Source organism: Pituophis catenifer, unplaced genomic scaffold (genome assembly GCF_029215685.1).
Source record: "Pituophis catenifer annectens isolate HBS135680 unplaced genomic scaffold, rPitCat1.0.hap2 SCAF_1, whole genome shotgun sequence".
Lineage (NCBI taxonomy): Eukaryota > Metazoa > Chordata > Lepidosauria > Squamata > Colubridae > Pituophis > Pituophis catenifer.
The window spans coordinates 109,857,252-109,880,699 of NW_027256881.1; positions in this window are offsets into that span (position 1 = coordinate 109,857,252).

Below are 23,448 nucleotides of genomic sequence, written 5' to 3' on the forward strand. Positions count from 1 at the left end.
CTCAAGCACCAAAAGTGTTGGCATAAAGGAAACAGAGACACAGGCATAAATTCACCATCTATTATACAGGTTACAATCCTAATATTGAAGTTGCAATTCTCATCATTCCTCATCATTTGACACAATGGTAAAAATGGGAGGAATATGGAGTTCAACAATTTATGGAGGGTCTTGCGTTCCCTTCCCCTATCTGCACAATATGAATACCTTATATCTCTATCCAAGTCCTTGTCCATAATGTTTAGCTTTCAGTCACTTACACTGCTATGACCTTAGTCCTGCACCTTCTTGTTAGTAAAATCTACACACAATATCTAACTGTAAATGGGAAGTGAGGGTTCTCATTCCACTCAGAACCAATTCAAATGATATGTTTTCATCTGATTTATCCCAATATAAAGCAACCTTACTGTCTTCTTCAAATATAGAACTCTGTCTAACCCTACCTGATCAGATTTACTAGTTAATTACCAGTGAAATGTCATGTATTTCTAATAGCAATAGCAATAGCACTTAGACTTGTATACCACTTCATATGCTTTATAGTCCTCTCTAAGCGGTTTACAGAATCAGCATATTTTCCCCAACAATCTGGGTTTTCAGTTTACCGACCTCAGAAGGATGGAAGGCTGAGTCAACCTTGAGCCGGTGAGAATTGAACTGTTGAACTTCAGCCAACAGCCAGCAGAAGTAGCCTGCAGTACTGCACTCTAACCACTGCACCACTATGGCTCATCTTCATAGAGTGAGTGGATGATACATAAAGAGCTAAATTGGCATTGCCTAGGAACACACTTAAACAGGATTGAGCAACTTGAATCTGATTACTGATTAATTCATATACCTCTCATCAGTGGTGGGATTTACCTGGTTCAGGCCAGTTCGGGTGAACCAGTTGTTAAATTGCTGGATGGCCCCATCCCAGCCCATCCAGGAGTCCCCACGTGCCCCATTTTGGCTCCAGGTAGGTGCAGGGAGGCCTACTAGGTCCAAAATGGGGGTGGGGAGGGGCACCTCCTGTGACCCGTTTTTGCTCCCAGGAAGCTGCAGGGAGGCCTACTAGGCCCAAAATGTGGCACCAGGGAGGTGGGGCGCCCCCCCATGGCCCAGTTTTGCTTCCAGGAGGGTGCAGGAGGCTAAGTGCTGCCTGTCACACCCCCTGGCCATGCCCACCATGTCTATGCCCATCCAACCATTCATTAGGGCAGAGAACCTGTTGTTAAATTATTTGAATCCCACCACTGCCTCTCATAGCTTGGATGATTGCAAGTGGTAACAACAATGATCTTGAAGAAAAGCTAAGACTTTGTAGCAGAGAACAGGAGAAGATATTTTTGGCACTCAAAATATTTGAGTGAAAGCATGAAATATATACAAGTAAACCTTGACTTATGATTGTGATTGAGCTCATAATTATGTTTATCAGTTGTTGCAGTCATAAAGCAGGTCAGACCTGATTATTGACTTTTGTTGTTGTTGTTGCTGTGATCATTAAGCAAACACCACAGTTTTAAGTGAACATGACAGTTGTTAAGCAAACATGTTGCTCATTAAGCAAATCCTTTATAGCCAATGGGTATTTTTTTTCTGAAAACCAGAAGTAACTGCTGGAAAACAGCAAAAAAAAAAAAATGGTCAAAAATTGCATTTGTAACTATGGGATACTGCAAATAGCCAAAAGGTAAGCTGGTTGCCAAGCACACAAAACATAATCATATGACCATGAAGGGGTGGATACTGTACTGTAGAATCAGGTTGTAAGTGCCTTTTGGCGTTCCATCATAATTCTGAAGGGTCTCTAAGTGACCAATCATAATTATTATAAAGAAGTAAATTAGAACATCATTAATGTAGATAATTGTTACTTTTTCCTTTAAATTATAAATATTATATTATATTTATAACGTTATGATCCCCAAGTCTTTCCATAATGCACAAAAGTAGAAAGGTAGCAATGAACCCAAAGAGCCTACTGTGTTTAATCATTTTAATATTTATATAGTTTTATATAACAGTATGCTTCCTACATAGATTTATATAATTGTATTCATAGTTGATTCTGAAATCCTAATTACATTTATAATCTTAATATTTATATGTCTTTACGACTGTGCTTTAAATACTAGTTATTCTTAGAGTTTCTAGGTTAAACTATTAGCATAATGGATAGCTTTAAACTTAGCACTGAATGTAAATCTTGCTGGTCAGTGACCAAAATAAAGGATAACTGATTGAAGCCAAGCAGGAAGATTCTGTGTAGAAAAGGGGATCAATGGATGTGTGAGTAGGAAGGAAGGATATGAGGAAACAAATGGAAACTAGAGATTCAGTTGGTGTTAAGGAACAATGAAGTGACATCAATGTCAAGTGGAAAGAAGAAAATGTGTGCATCCTGAGGTTGACTGTTGTCATAGTTATCTATTAGCGACATTGAAGTCTGCTACTTCTCGATAAGCCCATAGTATCCCTTGTTAGGCTGCATAGCAGCTTGGGACAGAACCACACATGGTTTCTGCAACATAGCTTCTTGTTTGGATTGTTGTAGGCTGGATTGTTGGTGGAACCATTGCCTTCCTGGGACAGGCAGTTGGATAATTGGGTTGTTGGATGAATTTGGTGTCTGGAGCAGCTGTGTTGCATTCTTTAGCTATTCTGCACGGTGCAACATTTAGCCGCATGGCAGTGGAGAGGGTTGTGGTGATGGAGGAGGCCTTTGCTGTCTGGTGTGGACGGGAAGACCTCCAGAGTAGTGGCAGTGGCAATGGCAGAGTTAGTGGAGACAGCAAACTTGATTTGGAAGTTAACATTGAGGGGCATTAGGGGAGTAGAAAGTGGGCTTTGGTGGATGTGAGCCAAGGTTTTGTCTTTGGTTGTGGTTGCGGTTCTCCTCCTTCCATTTTCATTCAGGTAACTACCATATTTTTTTGGACTATAAGATGCACCTTTTTCCCCCCTAAAAGAGGGTGGAAATGTTGGTGCGTCTTATACACCGAATACAGCCATTTTTGGCCTCCCGAAGCCCTGCACTGCTCATTCCATTTTTGCGAAAAACAGGCCCATTTTTCACCCAATTTTTGCAAAAACGAGGGCATTTTTACCCTCCCCCAGCCCCCAGGAGCACTCTGCAGGCCTCCCAAACCCTCTGTGCACCTCTTTTTTCACAAACAGGGCTCGCAGAGGGTTTGGGAGGCCTCCAAAGTGCTCATGGGGTCTGGAGGAGGGCAAAAACACCCCCGTTTTTGTGAAATGGGCCCATTTTTGCCAAAAACAGGGTGCACAGAGGGTTTGGGAGGCCTTCAGAGTGCTCCTGAGGGCCAGGGAGGGCAATAACTTTTTTTTCTTACTTACCTCTTTGAAATCTTGATGTGTCTTAAACACCGGTACGTCTTACAGTCCAACAAATATGGCATTTTGCTTTTTCCCAGTCTAGAACTGATCTACAAATCCATAAAATCTGCAAAGGAACGAACTGGGGTTTGAGATGGGAGTGGGTGTTTTTTTCCCTTGAATAGGCATTTGTTTATCTTCCTACAGGTGAAAGCTAGAGGTATGTGATTGATTCACTCTGAGGATTACCTGTTGCTGGATGATTGGGTGAGTTTGAGATGGGCAGTTATATAAAATGAATGAATGTTCAGACAAAAGTATGTTTTTTCCCCCCTTCATTGATTTAAATCTAGGGCTGGACTGAGATCTGGATCCAAAGGGAGGGGAGAAATGATTCAGTATGCACATGGTCATGCACATTGTACCTATTGGAACCTATCAGAACTGTCTTTTCCACAGAGCACACATGCATGGCAGGAGGCAGCACTCCTTTCTTCAAGGAGTTGCCAATAAGTGCTACATATATATCTGGATCTTTCCATAGTTCCATTTAAAATCAACATTTCTAAAGAAATACTTGAGACAGACCAAAATTATACTCTGTTCCCTCTTTCTTCTGCAGTGTTCCAGATAGGGCATCAGGTAGAACGGCAAAAGACTTCATGAAGATGATTTATTTGATCATTGAAGGAAATGAGAATTATTTACAACTGACAGTAAATCAGCTAGAGAAGAAACTAACAGAGCATATCAAGAACTGTAAATTTTGAATGCATGAGGGGATTGGCTAAAAACAATTACACAACACAAGGAGAAATCTATGCATGATTTCCAGGAAAAGATTGTTGATATGTGTTACCTGGTCAATATTAGTTTTTTTTCCCCACTACAAAATGGCAGGAAAGAAAAATCTCAAGCAATATGGTCAATGTTATGGAGTAGATCTATTTATAACTTAGCTTTTTTTTTTTTTTGCTTTACATTTTTCAGTTTGAAATTGACAATATTTAATTAATATTGTTAGATTTATTTATAATTTGCTATGGTTAATTAGTTTAGAAAATGAAATGGTTAAATATAAAATTGTGAAACTAAAACTGAGGTGGGGGGGGGAAGAAGCCTTGGTTAACAAAAAGGGTTGTCATAATTTGTGTAATATGGTAGGACTATTGCTAAACTGCTCAGCAAGAACCAAAGATTGACTTTTTAGAAGGACATGAAAAATAGGAAGAGTGTTAATTATGTCCATGTGGTACCTAAATACTAGGCTAAATATAGAAAAAAATCTAAGCATGCACATTCTTTCTGTCAGTATGTATTAAAGAAATATATTTTCTCTTGGTTCCCATGGGATTGTATTAGACTGATTTTCTTTTATCTGCAAAAAGCTGATCAGCTTTGTTCAGTTCAGCTATGTTGCCTTGCCAAAGGCAATTTATGGCTAAGTGAGGTTTTAATACAAAGCACCTCCAATAACTTAGCTGGATTTCTTTAATAATGAAAAATCTATACATAAATAAGATTCAGTGTGTGTGTGTATGAGAAAGAGTATAACCATTTTTAACATACTATGAAATCAGATTTTGGAAAATATTTTAAATTTCTACCACAGGAAATCAAGAACTCAAAATAAAATTGTTTCTTCAGTTTCTGTTAAGCCCAGGGAGACAAGGAAACTGAGAAACAAGAGAATATGGATTTTGGAAAGATTTTCATTGCTAGTAAGATAAAACAGAGACACTTGAAAGCCTGCTGAAGTAATTTACCAGTAATTACCAGTAATTACCAGTAGAGTAATTAAAATGGCATTACTCCAAATCTTGGGGTGAAGTATCGTTTTTTTGCGAGAGATATCCATATTACCAGGGCCAGCTAGAGAATCCATCACACCACCTCAGGGAGAGAGGAATAGGTGGATTGTAAATTAAAGTTGATAATCATTATGAGACCTAACTACTACCAATTTACAGAAATGTTGGTCAGTATTTTTTTTTTTAAAGAAACAATTATTTCTGCAGTCTGGTATAAATAGTCACAGAAAGAAAACTGGCCAAAAAAAAAAAAAAAAAAGCAATCAACACCCACAGATTCAATTCAACAAATTCCATGAACAATTTAAAAACAACAAATTCTATTTCTACAAAACTGGACAAACGAAGAAAACAGCATTATTTTTCAATGTCCAGTCTCAAAACTCCACAGCATAGCAATTGGAAAACACACATGCATTCCACATGTATGCTTTCCCCATTTCGCTACCTGGCTTGGAGGGGGGGGAAAAGCATATTAAGAGAGAACACCCACGAACAAATTTAAATTTCTCACAGGGAACTCCTAACCTCCCAGTTAAGCATTAGTCTTTTTCTTATGCCCACATAATACTTAGCCTATGAATATTCTGCCTTTTTTGCATTCTGTTTTTGTGCCAAAATTAGCTCTAGCCAATAGCAAGAGGAATAAAATATGTGCTTGTGGTTTTTACTGGTTTATGAGAGTCCAGACTGCCATAGCTTGGAGGAATTTGAAAACAAGCCAATCAATATGCTTGAAACAATCTGCTTACAATCTGTTTACTTGGAAAGTCCAGGCAGATCCTAAATCTTTTCTTTTAAGATTTTATTTTATTTTTATTTTTTATTTATTTTGTCGAGTACATATTAGATAATATATATAAGTATAAGCATGAATTGAATACATAAAATGAATACAATTAAAGGGAACATTAGGACAGAGACAATAGGCACGCTGATGCTCTTGGACAAAATTGGGATTGGGACAAAACTGCACAATGCAAGATACATTTTGAGCACAGTAAACTCAGAATGATTATTTTGAGTTTAGAGCATTTTGAATTGGACTCTTTTGCTCAATTCATACCCTCATCTATCTGATTTAATCTGGTAAATCTAATCAACTCAAATCTTTATTATAGTCATAAACCAACATATAGCTGTTAAATTTTATCTGTATTCTTTCCTAGCAATCTTGGTGAAGGACAGAACCAAACTAGAGAAATATTGACAAAATAGGCAAGAGAAAAACATAGGTCTTTGGCAGTGGTGAAATTCAATTTTTTTTTACTACCGGTTCTGTGGGCGTGGCTTATTGAGCGTGGTGTGGCTTGGTGAGTGTGGCTTGGTGGGCATGGCAGGGGAAGGACATTGCAAAATCTCCATTCCCACCCCACTCCATGGGAAGGATACTGCAAAATCTCCATTCTTACCCCACTCTGGGGCCAGCCAGAGGTGGTATTTACCGGTTCTCCGAACTACTCAAAATTTCCACTACCAGTTCTCCAGAACCCATCAGAACCTGATGGATTTCACCCCTGGTTTTTGGGGAACTGGTCATCCCAAATAATAATGTACGGCAGAATGAGAAGAAAACAAGTTAAAGCCAGGATGCTTATTTAAAAAGCATGTTAGGACTCTTATATAATTATTTTTAGCCTTGTTTCCTCTCCTTTATTTATCTTAGCTAGTTATAGTCTAAATATGTAAAAGTTTGTCTTTCACCATCATCCAAACTCTTAGTGACATTGTTGGGCCTGAATCAATTTATGTTTAATTGAGAATACTTATGGACCAATATCCTATGGTGCAGATTATTGTGGTAGATAGCATGAAAGCAATCAAAAAGTCTTTAAATATAAGCTATTTTACTGTTTTGTTAATATTTAGATTTTTTTTAAAAAAAAAAAAAACAGTGACACATAACACAAAGAAAGATCTTATTGCTTTTTCATAGCCTTGCTTGGACTCCGAGCATGTGTGTGTTTCAAGGCATTCTTAGTGATCGATTTAAATGGTCCCAGACTGTTTTTCCTGAAAGCTTTAGTGAATGAGACCTATTACCAAACTTTCTGGGATGAATCATTCAAAACTATAAATGGGATTCAATGAGATGGAATTCTTCTCTGTGAAATAACTTTTCTTACAAATGCAGTTACCAAGAAACACATCACAACTGTCACACTGGGTCAGATCATTAATCCATTTTAGCCTGGCATTTTATTTGCCAGCATTGGGCAAATATATGCTCCAGGCAGAAAAAAAAACCCATTCGTACAAGTAAGGAGTAATATAGCCATCTACTGATTCTCCTACCCTAGAGCAGCAAGCTTCTTGTAGTATACAAGAAGTATACTACCTCTGGTTCTGAACATTTAACTTACAGCTAGTAGTGATTATTTATGGAACATTTATCACAATATTTTACCACATCAGTATCGACTATAATTGAAACAGAGAGAAAGGGTGTGTGGGTGGGTATGCGCTTGTCCATGCCTGTGTTATTCTCATTCAACATCAGGCTAAGTAGATTATTTGTGACTGTATTCTTTGCTGGTAGATGGTGAAAAGAAGGAAAACTTAAAACATAAACACATGTACATTTGGTTATCACTGTTCACAGGTTATATTGAGTTAGTTTGGTCTAGTGCAGGGGTGTCAAATTCAAGGCCCGCGGGCCACATATGGCCCACAGGGTGCTTAAATCTGGTCTAAACAGTGAAGGACCAGCCCAAGGTGCCTCTGCCAATGAAAACAGAGCTTGGGAGGACCATTTGCGAGACCCTCCCAAGCTCCGTTTTTGCTGGCAGAGGCTTGCTATAAGCCATCACAGCTGAAAATGGAGGATCCCATTTTTGCTGGCAGAGTGCTCAGGCCACCATAGGCGCTCCAACACAAGTGGCCTCGAGCTGGCCATGCCCACCCTGGCCACGCCTGCACCAGCTGCTGAGGTCAAACACAACCTTGATTGAAATTGAGTTTGACACCCCTGGTCTAATGGATAAGGCCCCAGGCTAGAAAGCAAGAGACCTCACATTTGTCGTGCCTTAGCCATGGTTTAACCTATGGCACAGCTCTCTTCCTTTGAGCACACAAACATGTCAAAATCGTGCCTCAGTGAGTGATTATTATTACATATAGGCCTTATAACAATGGCAGAGCCAGATGCACTAGAGTAGTGTTACTTTTTATATTAAGGAGAATATAAAATCTAACTTGCTAAAATATATGGAAGAATATGTTCCTCCAGAAATTACTATATATAGGCATAACATACTATATATCTGGGCATAACATTAAAGTAGATCCTGAAGATATGGCAATCAAAATACTGAGGGAATCTTTAGAAGGTGAAAGAAATCAGGCTAATCCTACAAAGCAATTGTTATAATGAGCACTTCAATTATCCTCACATAGTTTGCCAACATTCATGCTCAGGATTCATGTCAGTAACAAAACATTAAATGAAGTCTTAGCACTGTTGATCCTAGAGCCAAATAGAGGAGAACAACCCTGAATTAATCTAGATCACCATGTAAGTGGTGATCACGATCTGTGGTGAGATAGTGCACGTAGAAGAAATGAGAAGAAATGCCATTATATCTTCCATACATGCAAATGGGAAAATGATCAGCAAGTCAAGGAAAATTATAATTGGCTACAAAAGGGAAAGTTCTAAAACATGGAGGGCCTAGTGAAAAGCAAACTGAAAGGAAAAGTAAAGTGAATCAAATCTCTTTATAGTATTTGAAGGTTATTTAAAAACTCAAAAATGTGGATCATCAATTGCAACACATACAAATCCAGCATGGTTTTTAGTAGGTAACTAGAAATGTTAAGGAGGCTTCCTGAAATAAATGGAAATGCACTTTTAATAAATAAAACTAAAGGAAGCATAATCTCTGGGAGAAAAAAAAAGTATAAGGTGAGGAATCTGAGGTAAAGAAAAAAAACATGAGGAAAACAATGACAAATTATTTAAATACAGGTAGTCCTCAATTTACAACCACAATTGAACCCAACGTTTATGTTCTTAAGTGAGGAATTTGTTTTGCCTCATTTTACGACTTTTTTCCCACATTTGTTAAGTGAATCACTGCACTTGTTAAATTAGTAACATGGTTGTTAAATAAATCTGGTTTTCCTATTGACTTTGCTTGTTGGAAGGTCACAAAAGGGAATCATATGACTCTGGGATACTGCAACCATCATAAATGTGAGTCGGTTGTCAAGCATCTGAATCAGTGGTGGGTTGCTCCTGGTTCGCACTGGTTCACAAGAACCGGTAGTAAAAATTTGTAGTAGTTCTGAGAACCAGTAATAACATTGGCTGGTCACGCCCCCGAACCGGTCCCCAGCCCGGTCTCCACTTGCTTACCACGCGCACCTTATCAAAGGCTTTTTTTTTTAACTTTTAAAAGCATTTTTTTCAAACTCTACAGCCGAAAAAATGCTTTTAAAAGTAAAAAAAAAAGCCTCTGATGATTCTGTGGCTCAACTGGGAACGTCAGAGGCTTTTCAAAGCATTGGTTTCTACAACCTCTTCAGCTGAAGAGGTGGTAAAAAAATGCTTTGAAAAGCCTCTGATGATCTCAGCTGAGTTGCCTGATCAGCAGAGACTTTTCAAAGCAATTTTTTCTGCAACCTCTTAAGGTTGTAGAAAAAATGCTTTTAAAAGTAAAAAAAAAAAAGTTGGCCACGCCCACCCAGTCACATTACCCCCCACCAAGCCACGCCCACAAAATAAGCCACGCCCACAGAACCAGTAGTAAAAAAATTTAGAACCCACCCCTGATCTGAATGTGAATCATGTGACCATGGGGATGCTGTAACGGTCTTAACTGTGAAAAATAGTCTTAAATCACTTTTTTCAGTATCCTTGTAACTTCAAATGGTCACTAAATGAACTGTTGTAAGTCAGAGACTACCTGTATATCTGTAAGCAGAAAACCAGCCAGGGAAATAGATGGGCATATTAAAGGAGGATCTCAAAATTTCAGAGAAGCTACATGAATTTTCTGTGTCTGTCTTTACTACAAGAAGATATAGGACAGATACCTGTTCTTGTGTTGATGTTCTCAGTGAGGTACTTGGAACAGGTAAAATAATTTTTTCAAAAGACAAGATATTTTAGGGCAATTTCAAAAATTACACAGAAAGAATTCATCAAGTCCTAACAGCACTGACACTAAAGAGCATTTATGGGGAATTGCTGATCTAGTAAGAGTACGGAATGTAACTCACTGCTCAAATTGCATCAGTGCAGAGGGCTGCCAGGGACACCAACTTTTATGAAGGGACATAAAAGATCTGGGAGATTATAGGCCTGTCATCTTAATGTCTGCTCCAAGACAAATTGTAATCAAGGAAAAAGAGGTAGGGCTTTGATCACTAGGTCACAGCTATCATCCTCATTTTTATTTTTATTTTTTGAACACCCCACCTCCCTGGACACCCTTGATGGGCATACATCAAAGATTCCACAGGAACAATCAAGAAAAAGAGGTCACCTTTAACAGATCAACAGCAGCTCCAGCTTTTAGTGCACACTGTTCTAAAAAAAGAACACAGAGATTTGGGGAGACCTGATAGGAACTTGAATTCAAAGTGACACTAATAAATGTCACCATTCGATCCATTTAAATTTTCAAATATTGTTTGTCAATTTTTCAGGAAGGGCAACATTTCACCCTCGAGCTTCAATTTTACATCAAGGCAAACTGGATGCAGATTTTCAAGTGGCTGCAATTTCCACAGGATCCTCTGCCAAAAAAGATATTGAGCAGCTCCTTATGCCGCTGAGCAGAACTATTACCTTGTAAAAAAATCGACAGGAGATACAGGACTGGGAGGAATTCATGTACAATAAAAGTTGACTCTTTTTCTAAAATTCAGTAATTGGGCAAAATATACATATAGATGCCCCTTTGCCTCCACAAACACTCCAACATTTCACAAAAATAGCACAACTGATGCAATTCTGCCTCCTGAATGTCAATTATATGCTATTTTAAGGCTGACTCTCAAAAATGGTCTGAAATAATTCAAATAAGCTGACAGGTGCAAAGAAAATCTCACCGAGGGTTTGCAATTGTTTCAGCTGATTCTGCTTCCATGAAAATGTTGGAACCCAAACCCTTTCCAAATAAATAATTGACTTATTGATAAATATTTGAAGAATTGTAAAATGTAGAAATTAAAACTTTAGTAGATTCTGAAATATCACACAATTGTTTAAAAAAAAAGTCATGGCTCTCATTATTTTCTCAGATTGTGTCAAAGAGAAAGGTCTAAAAGAAGGCATCTTTGAAACTAGCTTAATGGAATTTCTTGAAGCTTAGCCATAAGATATGTTAATTTAATAGGTTTACCTTACTTCATTAGGTTATTTCACCTAAAGATCCATCTCTCACTCCAGTGTTTGAATTATGCACAGCTCATTTGGGAAGGGAACGAGGAGGAGGTGGAGGAGGGGGAAGGGATCATTTGTTGCTCCAAATCTTGCAATAAGTTTCCTATTTGGTCTATGAAAGAATTTGACAATGATAAGATTTGTGTGGCATCTAGGTATAGCAAAAGAATTTCCATTAAAATCAAGCTGTCACCTCAAACCACGTGCACGAAATGCCTTTAAAACCTGGCAAGCAAATAGCTTCTAAAATTAAGCATTGACAAGTCCCTTGATAAGGAAACCTTATAGTTAATTGATTCTGAAGATCCAGCTTCTATTCCTTAATGAATACAATTATCAGAAAATGATTGTCATTATTTAAACCTCTTGCCTAAAGGAGGAATAGGATGGTTGTGAAAGAGAAAAATATAATTTTTAACATTTATAGAGTTTATAAATTGACAAATTAGGTTGATATATTGCTCAGTAAGTACAAATCTCAATAATTCCACCCAGTACACAACTGTGGTCAGGAAGGATGAATCTTTGCCCCTGCAAATAATACTAAACAAAACTTATTAAAACCCAAGCTAGTGACCAATGGTGAATAGTCAGTATTGTTATTCAGAAATACTCAGAATTTCCTACCTGCCATCAACTAGCATACAAATCAATTATTCAAATATATATTTATTTTTTCTGGAATGAAATTCCAAGTATTTATTTCAGGTTTTTAGCCTCCAAGATTTCAGGACTCAATAGCTATGAGATGTGTGTCAACAGAAAAAGGACCAAAATCTGCCAGGCCTTTTTATTGGGCTACGTTTCTCACTCACTCATCAATGTTGTTGAATTACATAATACTCAGGAGACTAGCTCACAAGCTGCAAAGCCTTAGGCTATAAAGGAAAGTGGAGAATGGGATTCCTAAGAAGAAAAGGAATATTAGATAGCTTTGGCAATGGAAGGACATAAGAATTGGGATCATCCAAGGATCTATATTGAGCCATGTGCCGTTTAATTTATTCATTAATTTTCTAGGAAAGGCTAAGCCGAGACTTAGCCAATTTTGTCAATGACAGAATTTATTCACATAAGCCAGATAAAATTTAATGTTTCCACAGTAAGAAAAACCCTTCAACACAAATCTCTCTAAATTGGGTGAATAGGTAACCAAGGGTTAGCTTTCTTTTGTATCTTTTATGTAATCTGGACATACTACCACACATGTGGAAATAAATCTTGGACTATAATCCAACAAAAGCATTTAACTTTTTAAATGAAATTTCATTTCTGGAATGAGAAAAACATTTAAAATAAAATGGCCACTACTGTATTATATTTCCAGGAACTTTTTAAATCTCTGTTGGTAGCCATCACATCTGATTACTGTAAATTCCCTAGTTTATTTGTGATTTTTTTTTTTTTTTACTGGTCCTGAACAAAATGCTTCAATCACAAAATGCTAACCTCTCAAACATCTATTCAAGAGTTTGGAGCATGAAATAAAAAGAGAAGTTTCTTTCGAAAACAAAGTACTTCTCATCCATCCTTTTTTTTTTTTAATTTTCCTTTGCGTGTACCTTTGAAAGAACTTTTAAAACATATTTGACACAGGCAGTGAAGCAATTTGATAAACAGAGAAAGCTGTAGAAGTTCTTAATAATGTTATAAAGAAGCTACCTATGATTGTTCATGGTGCATTTATCTATCATGTAAAGGAGAGGATTATCTAATTTTTTATGTATTAAAAATGTACGCATTATTCTTTTCCGTCCTGAAAAGTTTTTTTGGCTGGCAAATAGCTTATTCCTCCTTTAATTGTACAACCATTGTCTTTTAAAAAAAAAGAAAGAAAGAAAGAAAGAAAGAATAGAAAGTCAAATTGCTCAGCCAACGCATTTTCTTGTCTCCTTGCCCCATTGTCCACAATTAAAACTTATGCTGAAAGATATACTTAGTTAGTAAATGACATTTTTCCTTTGCTTCACTTCTTCATATTTTGCTCTTGTTATTATAAAGCAATTTAAATCAATACAAACTTAACTAAGCATTTATTCCACTTTCTTGTAATATAATAAAGATGCCTCCTTTTTTTTTTTTTTTTTTGTACAGCACACTCCATAAGTACTCTTCAAGTGTCCTTTATTTGGCAAAGATAATTAGTTTCAGTTACTTTAACAGAGCAACTCTTTGCCTTCAAAGAGGATATTATATTTGCTTAATTGCATTTGAGTGCTAAACATTGTAAAGGATAATGTTTCCTAAGAATAGCCTTTCTCTTGTCTCTTTACCTAGCAGTAGACTCGCGACTTCAATGAGGTCAACTGAAATGGGCTATTAATTTGGATAAATGATCGAAAATGCAGAAATCAATGCATGCAAAAGTATCTCCCTAAAGTTGGCAACCTTTGCATATGTCTCAAATAAGCCGGTCATGAAAACCACAAGCTTTTTGTAGAGAGAGAGAAACCAGACAAGAATGTATGAGCCAATGCAGAAGGAAGAATGCACAATGGTTGAAATGACTATGCTGCTTCTTCCCTACTTCTCCTTTTAAGAATCCGGGTTTACCATATGAATCTCATCCTTTAAAAAAAAGGATCCTGCTGAAGAGAAGATCATGGTGGTGGCTTTTGAGATGAAGGAAAAATGAATGAAGATTGATAAAAGAAGAATGGAAGAAGGAAGTGTGAGAAAAATTTAAGCCTTGAATCAGTGGTAGAATTCAATTTTTTTTACTATCGGTTCTGTGGGCGTGGCTTGGTGGGCGTGGTGTGGCTTGGTGGGCATGGCTTGGTGGGCGTGGCAGGGGAAGGACACTGCAAAATCTCCATTCCTACCCCTCTCCAGGGGAAAGATATTGCAAAATCACCATTCCCACCTCACTCTGGGGCCAGCAGAGGTGGTATTTGCCGGTTCTCTGAACTGCTCAAAATTTCTGCTACTGGTTCTCCAGAACCTGTCAGAACCTTCTGAATAGCACCCCTGCCTTGAATACTAGAGAGCATATCAGAATTGATGGGGGAGCCAAAAGAAGCAAACCAGAGCAGCAACAACAAAGCAGTGGCCAAGGAGAACTTCAAAAGCACTTTTGTCATTGTTCTCACATCAAGGCAGCTCATACGCTAGTACATTCACATGACCCAGATACTGGGATAGCTGAGAGAACTAGGGGCTGTTTTTGGACATACCTTGATCCATTGCCAAGGAGCCCAGGAATGAAAATCTTTCCTGTTGGTCTGGACCAAAGCAAATGAGATAAGCAGCCCAAGAAGCTAGCTATCATTCATTTGAAAGACATGATAATAGTAAGAGTTTTCCAGGAACAGCCCACATCAGACAACAACTCACCCTCCATTTAGAAAGGGCTAGAATTAAGAAATGTTAATCGGAAGGAATAAGTAGCGCTATAGAATATCGATTGTAAAATTGCTAATATGGTAGGACAGAAGTAAAAACAAACGAAGATCCTGAAAAATAGTTCCTGCAAATAAAAATTGGGAGAGAATATGTTGGTTATTATAAAGACTTATAATAAATTCTCCACTTAAAAGGAAACACGTATCTTCCTGCCTCATGCATGGACCATCTCAGTCAAAACTGTAACAATCAACTACATTGTCAAAAAGGTAACCCTTCTCTCTTACTTTAATCTGCAGGTGTAAATATGGTGTTCAGAGGCATCAAGACATTCATGATTCCTCTAGATGGCTTTTTCAGACCCCAAATGTCTGACAAATCTTTAAATATCCAGTAATCTTGCTAGCTTGCTGAATCCTCTCACACAAGATTTGTACTTTTTTATGAGATTTCATATGTTTTTCCCCTTACTTTTCAGTGATTACATGATCAAAACATAGTACAAGATTGTTCTGTGATGCTCAGCACCTAAAAAAAAAACCTTTATCTACATGCTGTAAGAGGATACAGTCTTTTAAATAAAGAATGGTCTGCTAATAATAAAGTGACACATCACTTAAATAAATAAAGAGATGTAACTAAATGTCATCCAAAGATAACTGGTCTTGCTTCCCTAATCCAGACATGGAACGTTGCCTGAAGATCTGTGTATTCTAGGATATATCCAATATGAATGAAAGAAAAATCAATTTGTATTTTCTATTACAAAACATTCATTGGAGCTTAAGTCACATTAATATTTTGTCCCCCTTTAACATGTAATAAGTCTTAATTACAGGTTGCTTCCCATTGGCTTGGTCAAACATTTGTATTTATGGTACTACACTTTTGCAGTGTGGGTGGGCAGATAGAGTGAGGGAACCAGTGCAGTATAGTACTGTATACAGTAGAGTTTGCTTTTTGGCTAAGCAAACAAGAAAACAGTAGATGAAACCAATAGAGAGCTTAATTGTATCAATCCATCAAGTCCTAAATTTGCTTCCTTTTAAAATTCATCTTTAAATCCAAGAGCTGTGATGGCAAGACACCAAGTTTAAAATTCTCCAACTGTCAAATGCTGTTTTACTAATTATCTGGCTTCCAAGGCAATCATACAACCGTAATCATTCACCTCATGCCTGGAAACATAAGTCTTGTTCTTTTGATGAATATTTATAAGACAGTGTAAAGCAGTCTACTTTCTTTTCCCTTTAGGCAAGACAATTTGGAGTTCATCAATATGTATTACCAAGGACTTTTATAAAAGGCACTTCAAAGGAAATTCATCAGGCATTCCTTTTGTCTTGATTTCTGTTAGACTGATACTTCCTTTTGACAAGTATCAATAAATTATCCTCTGATGGCCAGAAACTTGATGTCTTATTTGGAAACTTCCTAGCACAGTATGATTTGGTGTTAAGTTTCCTCAAGAATTATTAGTATCTGTCCAATAATTTAAAAGAGGAGAATGCAGTCCTGAAAAAATGAAAAATAGAAAGCTACCTTTGTTCATGGAGGCCGTGCATCGCTTTCTGAGATTTAAAATTTCTTCGTGGCTTGGTATTTCCATGACCCACATTCCTTGCTAATTTTTTTTTTTTCTCAATGAAAAAGTAATTTAAATTCAAGAGGCTGGGGAAAGAAATCTAAGAGATCGTCAAACCTAAAATTAACAATGGGCAAAAGAAAAGCAAATTAATGCAGTAGGTATGCAGAGAGCTGAGTGCCAAATTATCTCTGTGCCAAAGGGTTATATCTCTTTTTATTCTAACCTTTGGCAAATGGATGGCTTTAGACTTCATATCAAAAAGCATGTAGTCCTTCAAGGTTATGTAAGTGAAGCTTCTTCCAAAAAATATAAAGAGAAAAGAGAGAGTCGGGGGGGGGGGGAGATCTTAAGTGTTATATGTGTGCTTGGAAAGCATTCAGATGCTACAGCTGGAACAAAATCCAGTAACCCAAGCAGTGAAAGGTGTATTTTAATATTAAAATAGTCATATACTTGTATGACCCCAATGCAGGAACTGCATTGGTTGCCAGTTGGCTTCTGGGTGTAATTCATAGTGCAATTTGCCACCTAAATCCATCCTTCTCAATCTTGGCAACTTTAAGATATATGGACTTCAATTCCCAGAATTCCCCAGCTGAATGACAGTTGAAGTCCACAAATTATAATAGCAATAGCATTTGACTTATATACTTTCACATAGTGCTTTACTGCACTCTCCGGACAGTTTACAATGTTGGCATATTGCCCCCAACGATCTGGATCCTTATTTTACTGACCTCAGAGGGATGAAAGGCTGAGTCAGCCCTGCGCCCATCAGGGTTGAACTCCAAACTATGGACAGAGTTCTGTAATATTGCATTCTACCACTGTGCCACCTTTTTTTTAAGGTTTCAAACCCTTTTTTTAAGGTTTGAAAAGCACTGAATGTATCCAACCAACCATCTGCGGGACTTTCTATTCCTCTACTCATCTGCCCATCTATTCTAATGAGATAAAGTCAACATTCTCAAGGTCCCATCTATACAAGATTGTCATCTGACAAGACCTCAGAAATTAGCATTTTCAAAGCACTCATGCTTTGGAATCTCTTCTCCACAGAGATCTAGCCAGCTCCTTCCCTTTTGGGTTTCAGGACGGCAGTTAAAACTTGTTCCATCTAACATAGGAAGGGGACAGATTCTAAGTGAAAGCATATATTATTTAAACAATAGCAGAAAGCTACAGTTAAGGTTTGCATGTCAAAATGAGGGGAGAAAACAAAGAGTTAAATATAAAATACATCAAGATGCAAAAAATAAAACCATCGGATTGGATTTACATTATTTGAAATTGTACTTTGAAGCCTGATGCTTAGTCTGGATGAAAGTGTAAGTGCTGCTGAAAAACAACAAAATTTTAGAATAAGAAGATTACAATCCGGGGTTTGGGTGGCATGGTTTTCTACGATACAATGAAGTTAAGATTAATGTAAGTTTAAGAATTCTTGTATTGGAAGTGCTGTATTGACCATTGAGAACAAATGCTGTATAAACTCAGAAAATCTCTTTATGGATCTTTAAAAACCATTTTACAGGAAAGAAACGGTGACTAAAGAAAAATGGTTCACTTATGAAGAATCATTAGAGCAGAAACATGGAGAATATAAGATGAAATCAAGAGAGCAACTGGCAGCAGAGGGATTTAGTTTTCAATATTTTTTTTGTGCACAGTTTAGGGAATATTTAAGGATAATGGGACATTTGGAGTTGAGCAGAAGACAGCAGAAGAAAACTTTTCTTGAAATTTGAAATGGAAGAAGAATGAAGTTCAACACTCAACTAAAATCAGTCCCCACCCCCACTCCCTGGGATGAATGGATAATTAATTAGTGAACTGCAGGAATATGTCCAGGCCGTTGCCAGGAGTTAAGACTTGAGCTAATCTTCTCAACCAAAGTTACATAGAGTTCTGCACAACAGGAATAAAATGATAATCAACTCCCACAAGCCATCATAAACAATAAGGCACTTCCCCGTTGATTTATTATCTATGAATGGGGCATGAGGATGGGTGATCTAAAACTAAAATGCTCTATTCTTTCCAATTCAGCAGAACATTGATTTTAAATTGGGTTGTTTTAATTTACGGCCAAAATATTTAATTATTTTAATACTGTTTTTTAAATTTTGTATGCTCTGTTTTTTACTTTGGCTGTTCACCGCCCTGAGTCCTATTTGGAGAAGGGCGGTATAGAAATGGAAACAGAAACATTTGAAAGAACTTATGCAACAAGACTCACAACTGCTTTTGTACCCAAAAGCAAGCTAATCCTCTAAAGAATGGGACCAAATCTGAAGTTGAAGGAAAAAGTTAGCTAAGGAAAGATCAATTAGAAAGAGCCAGTTTTGTCTAGTGGTTAAGGCATCAGGCTAGAAAGCAGGAGATGATGAGTTCAAGTTCTGCTTCAGCCATGAAAGCCAGCTGGGTGATTTTAGCCCTCATTTTCTTTCAATCCAAACCTCCTCATAAACTTGTGGGGCAAATAGAAGGAGGAAGGGGTGTTGGATATGTTCTCTGCCTTGAGTTATTTGTAAAAATAATAAAGGCAGGCTACAATACATAAATAAATTTCAAAATGGGCAGCGTCAGCCCTGGGCCATGGAAAAGAACATTCTAGAAGGAATTTTTCCAGTGCACATAAATGGGAGAGACAAGTGGGCCTCTGTTTTAAGGCCCTTCCTCCCTTTGTCTCAGTCACAGGACACAGATCAAAGCATAAGATGAACACTTGAATATTTGCAGGAAGAAACACAGACAGACATAACATGAGAGAAGAACAAAAAGAACAAACACACACATATATAAACATACACACAGAGAGGGGGGGGGAGAGGGAGAGGGAGAGGGAGAGAGAGATCATCTTGTTTAGGGAATGGAAATAATTCCAGCAGTGATGCTTGGGCCACTTTCCCTATCTTGCTGTTGCTGTTATTTCCTATCTTGAGTTCTAATAACGATCCTAATAAATTCAGAGAAAAATCTATCTCTCTGCTGTTTTCAGCATTAGTTCAATAATGCACATGAACTTGTTTTGGCAGTTAAGAGGGTTTTATAGGCTAGTCTAGGAAAAAAAGACTAGGAGTGACATCATAGCAGTATTCCAGTATTTGAGGGGCTGTTTCAAAGAAGGGGGGGTCAACTTATTTTCCAAAGCAGGTCAGGACAAGAAACAATGGATGGAAACTAATCCAGGAGAGAAGCAACCTGGAATTAAGGAGAAATTTCCTGACAGTGAGAACAATTAACCAGTGGAAAAGCTTGACTTCAGAAGTTGTGGGTACTTCATTTTTTAAGAAGAGACTGGATAGCCACTTGTCTGAAATGGTATAGGGTCTCCTACTTGAGCAGGGTGTATCGGATTAGAAGACCTGCAAGGTCCCTTCCAGCTCTATTTTGAACTGAATTGAATATTATTAGCATTGCATTCTTTAAAAAAGGAAACCAAAGTGGGGCAAAGCTTCTAATAGTAATACTCCCATGAAATAATAAGTACCCCTTTATTTTGTTCATTGATAAAAAGGGCTTATGTTTCATAGCAACCATAGAACAAATGCAGATATTTATAGAAGAAATGCTTTAGAGAAGCATGTTTCTACTTCAGGATGTCTAGATATGGCTGTGTGTGTGTGTGTGTGTGTGTGTGTGTGCGCTCGCACACACACAGCGACGCGTATGTAACCCTGTGTGTGGTGTGATTTAGCTTAACAATTGCTATGTGCAATTCCAATTTTGCAGTTTATATATTTCTTTGTCCCTTGTCACATTCCTTTCCAAAGTTCTGCTTGGTAGAAAATGATTAATTTGGAGATTGCACTTCAGAAAACTGATTGAACTGTAGTTGGGTTGGAGGGAGATAATAAATATTTCGCTTTTTCCACTTGGGAGATTCTAATGTGGCACTCACTAACTTTGGTACACCAACTTTTAAGGGAGCCAGGATGATAAAAGTGATCTGGTGTTGCGGTGAAATTGAGTTTACAATTGTTAAATCCTAATTCCATATGGTATGGTCTTCCAAATGTTGCTGGACTACAACTCCCATTTATCATTGTCACTGATTGGTTTTTGGGGGACTACATTTCTGTAACACTTAAAGGACCAAAGGTTCACCTCCCCTATGTACGTTTGCTTTTTAAAAGTAAGTTTGGGCATTATCTAGTCACTCAACAGATACGTATGCACTGAAGATTTTGATATGGTTCATTGCAGCACTGTTTTTCCCCATTCTTGGTTACATGCATGAACAGGCACTGCCAATTTTCCATTCCTCACTTGTCACTTATGTACACTTTGTCACTTTTAAGTGTATTCCCAGCAACTGGAATCAGAGAAAGGGGGGAAATTCTTGTGGGATTATGAAGATATGCAGCAATTTCCCCTTTTCCTCTTCTGTTCATTTGCCTTATGTGCACAGAAGGAAAAAGGAGGACTATGTATCTTTTGTTCATGGGCGCAGCACTTGAGAAATAATTTAATTTTAACATTTCTACATTGAAATGTTCTTTGAGCGGTTTACAATTTATGTAAAAATAGCCCTGTAAACTGGTTTCCTAATGGAAAATATATAATATGGGATGGTTTCACCAGGTGTGATAGAAAGTAAAATTTGTGTTAACTGAGATAGATAATTGAAACTCTGCAGGCTGATGACTATCAATTACATGGTGCTTAGACAGAAGAAAAGAGGGGAATACTATGCCTGAACACTTTGGGAAGGCACATTGTCCTGAATTGCCAAACTGCTGTGCTTTGATCTCAGTTAAACTGGCCATTAACCAATTGAAATTGAGGCCAGCTAATTTTCTCATTTGCTCTATGAACAAAAATCCTATTTTCTTTAGGAACCCCATCATTGCTTAATCTAGGTGGGAAATATATAATACTTAGACCCATGAAGTTCATTATCATCAACCTTGATTAAGAAACTTAACTGCCTGCCTTTATGTTCTTTATATATTATACGTAATACATCCACAATATCCTATTCAGTTTGCTAATTATGCTTAAACAACCTGATCTTTATGTACCGTTGTTATAATAAGCATAACCTATAGATTGACCCAGCAAGAGATGTCAAGAGGGACAATGGACTGGATTTTAAAGAATAAAAAGAAATGATTATAAATTGATAACCCAACTGTCATAATAATTTTATCATCAGAGACCTCACAATCATTTTATAGCATGGAAGATGTCATAATCTTTGATTTCACATTTGTCATGGTAAAGGAACACTTCCAGTTTGGATCAGTTTTGCACAGAAAATAAACAATAATCCAGTCTAAAAGATGATAACTGGTGGATGAAAATTGAAATTAATGATATTACTTAATAGTCCTGGCTTCTAAATAAAGAAAGCATTTTTACATGCACGAGCCATTAAATTACTGCATTTATGCAAAAACCGATTTTTGTACATATGTTTCCTCACAAAGCCAGGTTTATGGACAGACTGATATAGTACACCAATGTGAAAATGGATAATCATATTATCCTTTGTGTTATTAAGGAGCATAACTTATCAGTTTAATAAACTTCTAGTATGGAGAAATTCTGACACTGTATCTTCACTTGCTAGGGTGCTCCATCATGAGTTTAGGTCACCAGCCATCCCTGGAAGACAGGACCAGATGACACTGGGCTCTACTACCCCCCAGCCAACTGCAAATGTTACTTTGGACCCTGGTTTCCTATTCCACATTGAAATTGGTATTTTGGGGCTTGCGTCAGCTCAGATATTGTTGGCTCTGGTATTGTTATTGAGTTTGCCTGCTATGCTTTATTTTCTTCTACCAAATCCTTCCATTTTGATTGGCTACTGCCAAAAGCTAGAAAGTCCCCAATACCTTTAGATCAATGGTTGCCTCTAATCTCTTCTGTAGCTACTGTCACCCAGTGATGTTTTAGTAATGTAACCCTCTCTTCTTTTTCCTACTGTTTTTCTTTCTCTGAATTAACTATATTTCTACCAGGCCCTTTTTGGGGGGAATTTTTTTAAAAAAAGTGCACTCATGCATAAGGAACTGATATGAAGTGGCATGACATAGAACTTTAAAAAAAAAGCTTTAAATTGAATGGCATAAGAGCCTTGGTGGCGCAGCAGACTAAAGTGCTGTTAAATAGCACCAGCTGCCTGCAATTACTGCAAGTTCAAATCTCACCAGGCTCAAGGTTGACTCAGCCTTCTATCCTTTCGAGGTAGGTAAAATGAGGACCCAGTTTGTGGGGGCAATAAGCTGACTTTGTATAAAAAAGAACACCGCTTAGGGGGCCTCCCGAAAGCCCTACTAAGCAGGTATATACAAAAGTATGAAGGCTATTGCTTAACGCATTGTAAGCCGCCCTGAATCTCCAGAGAAGGGCGGCATATAAATTGAACCAATAAATAAATAAATAAATAAATAAATAAATAAATAAATAAATAAATATTAAAGTTTTTGATTTGGTGATATTGTTAGCATAAGACAAATGTTTGTTTATTTCTTTTAACAAACATTTATATAGCTGCTCAATTTAAACACCTCTGAATAGGGCACACAACATGTGGGATGGGGTAGGGTGGGAAAGAAAACATACATTATTAAAATGTATATATATGTATGTATATATACATACATATAAATCAAATTAAAAAAAAATAACCCAAAATCCTGTACTGATAAAATAGATTGGAACAACCAATTGTAGATTCCATTCATCTAGGCCCAAATATCTCAGTGCACTACACTATTGAGAGGCTCCTGTAACAGCAGAGGTTAAAATTAAAAACAAAACAAAACAACAACAGAATTCTTATTCCAAATATTGTTAATGTGACTGCGTACCAGAGATGGGTTCAGCAGGTTCTGACTAGTTCTGAAGAACCGGTAGCGGAAATTTTGAGTAGTTCGGAGAACTGGTAAATACCACCTCTGACTGGTCCCGCCCCCATCTATTCTCTGCCTCCAGAGTCCCAGCTGATTGGGAGGAAATGGGGATTTTGCAGTAAC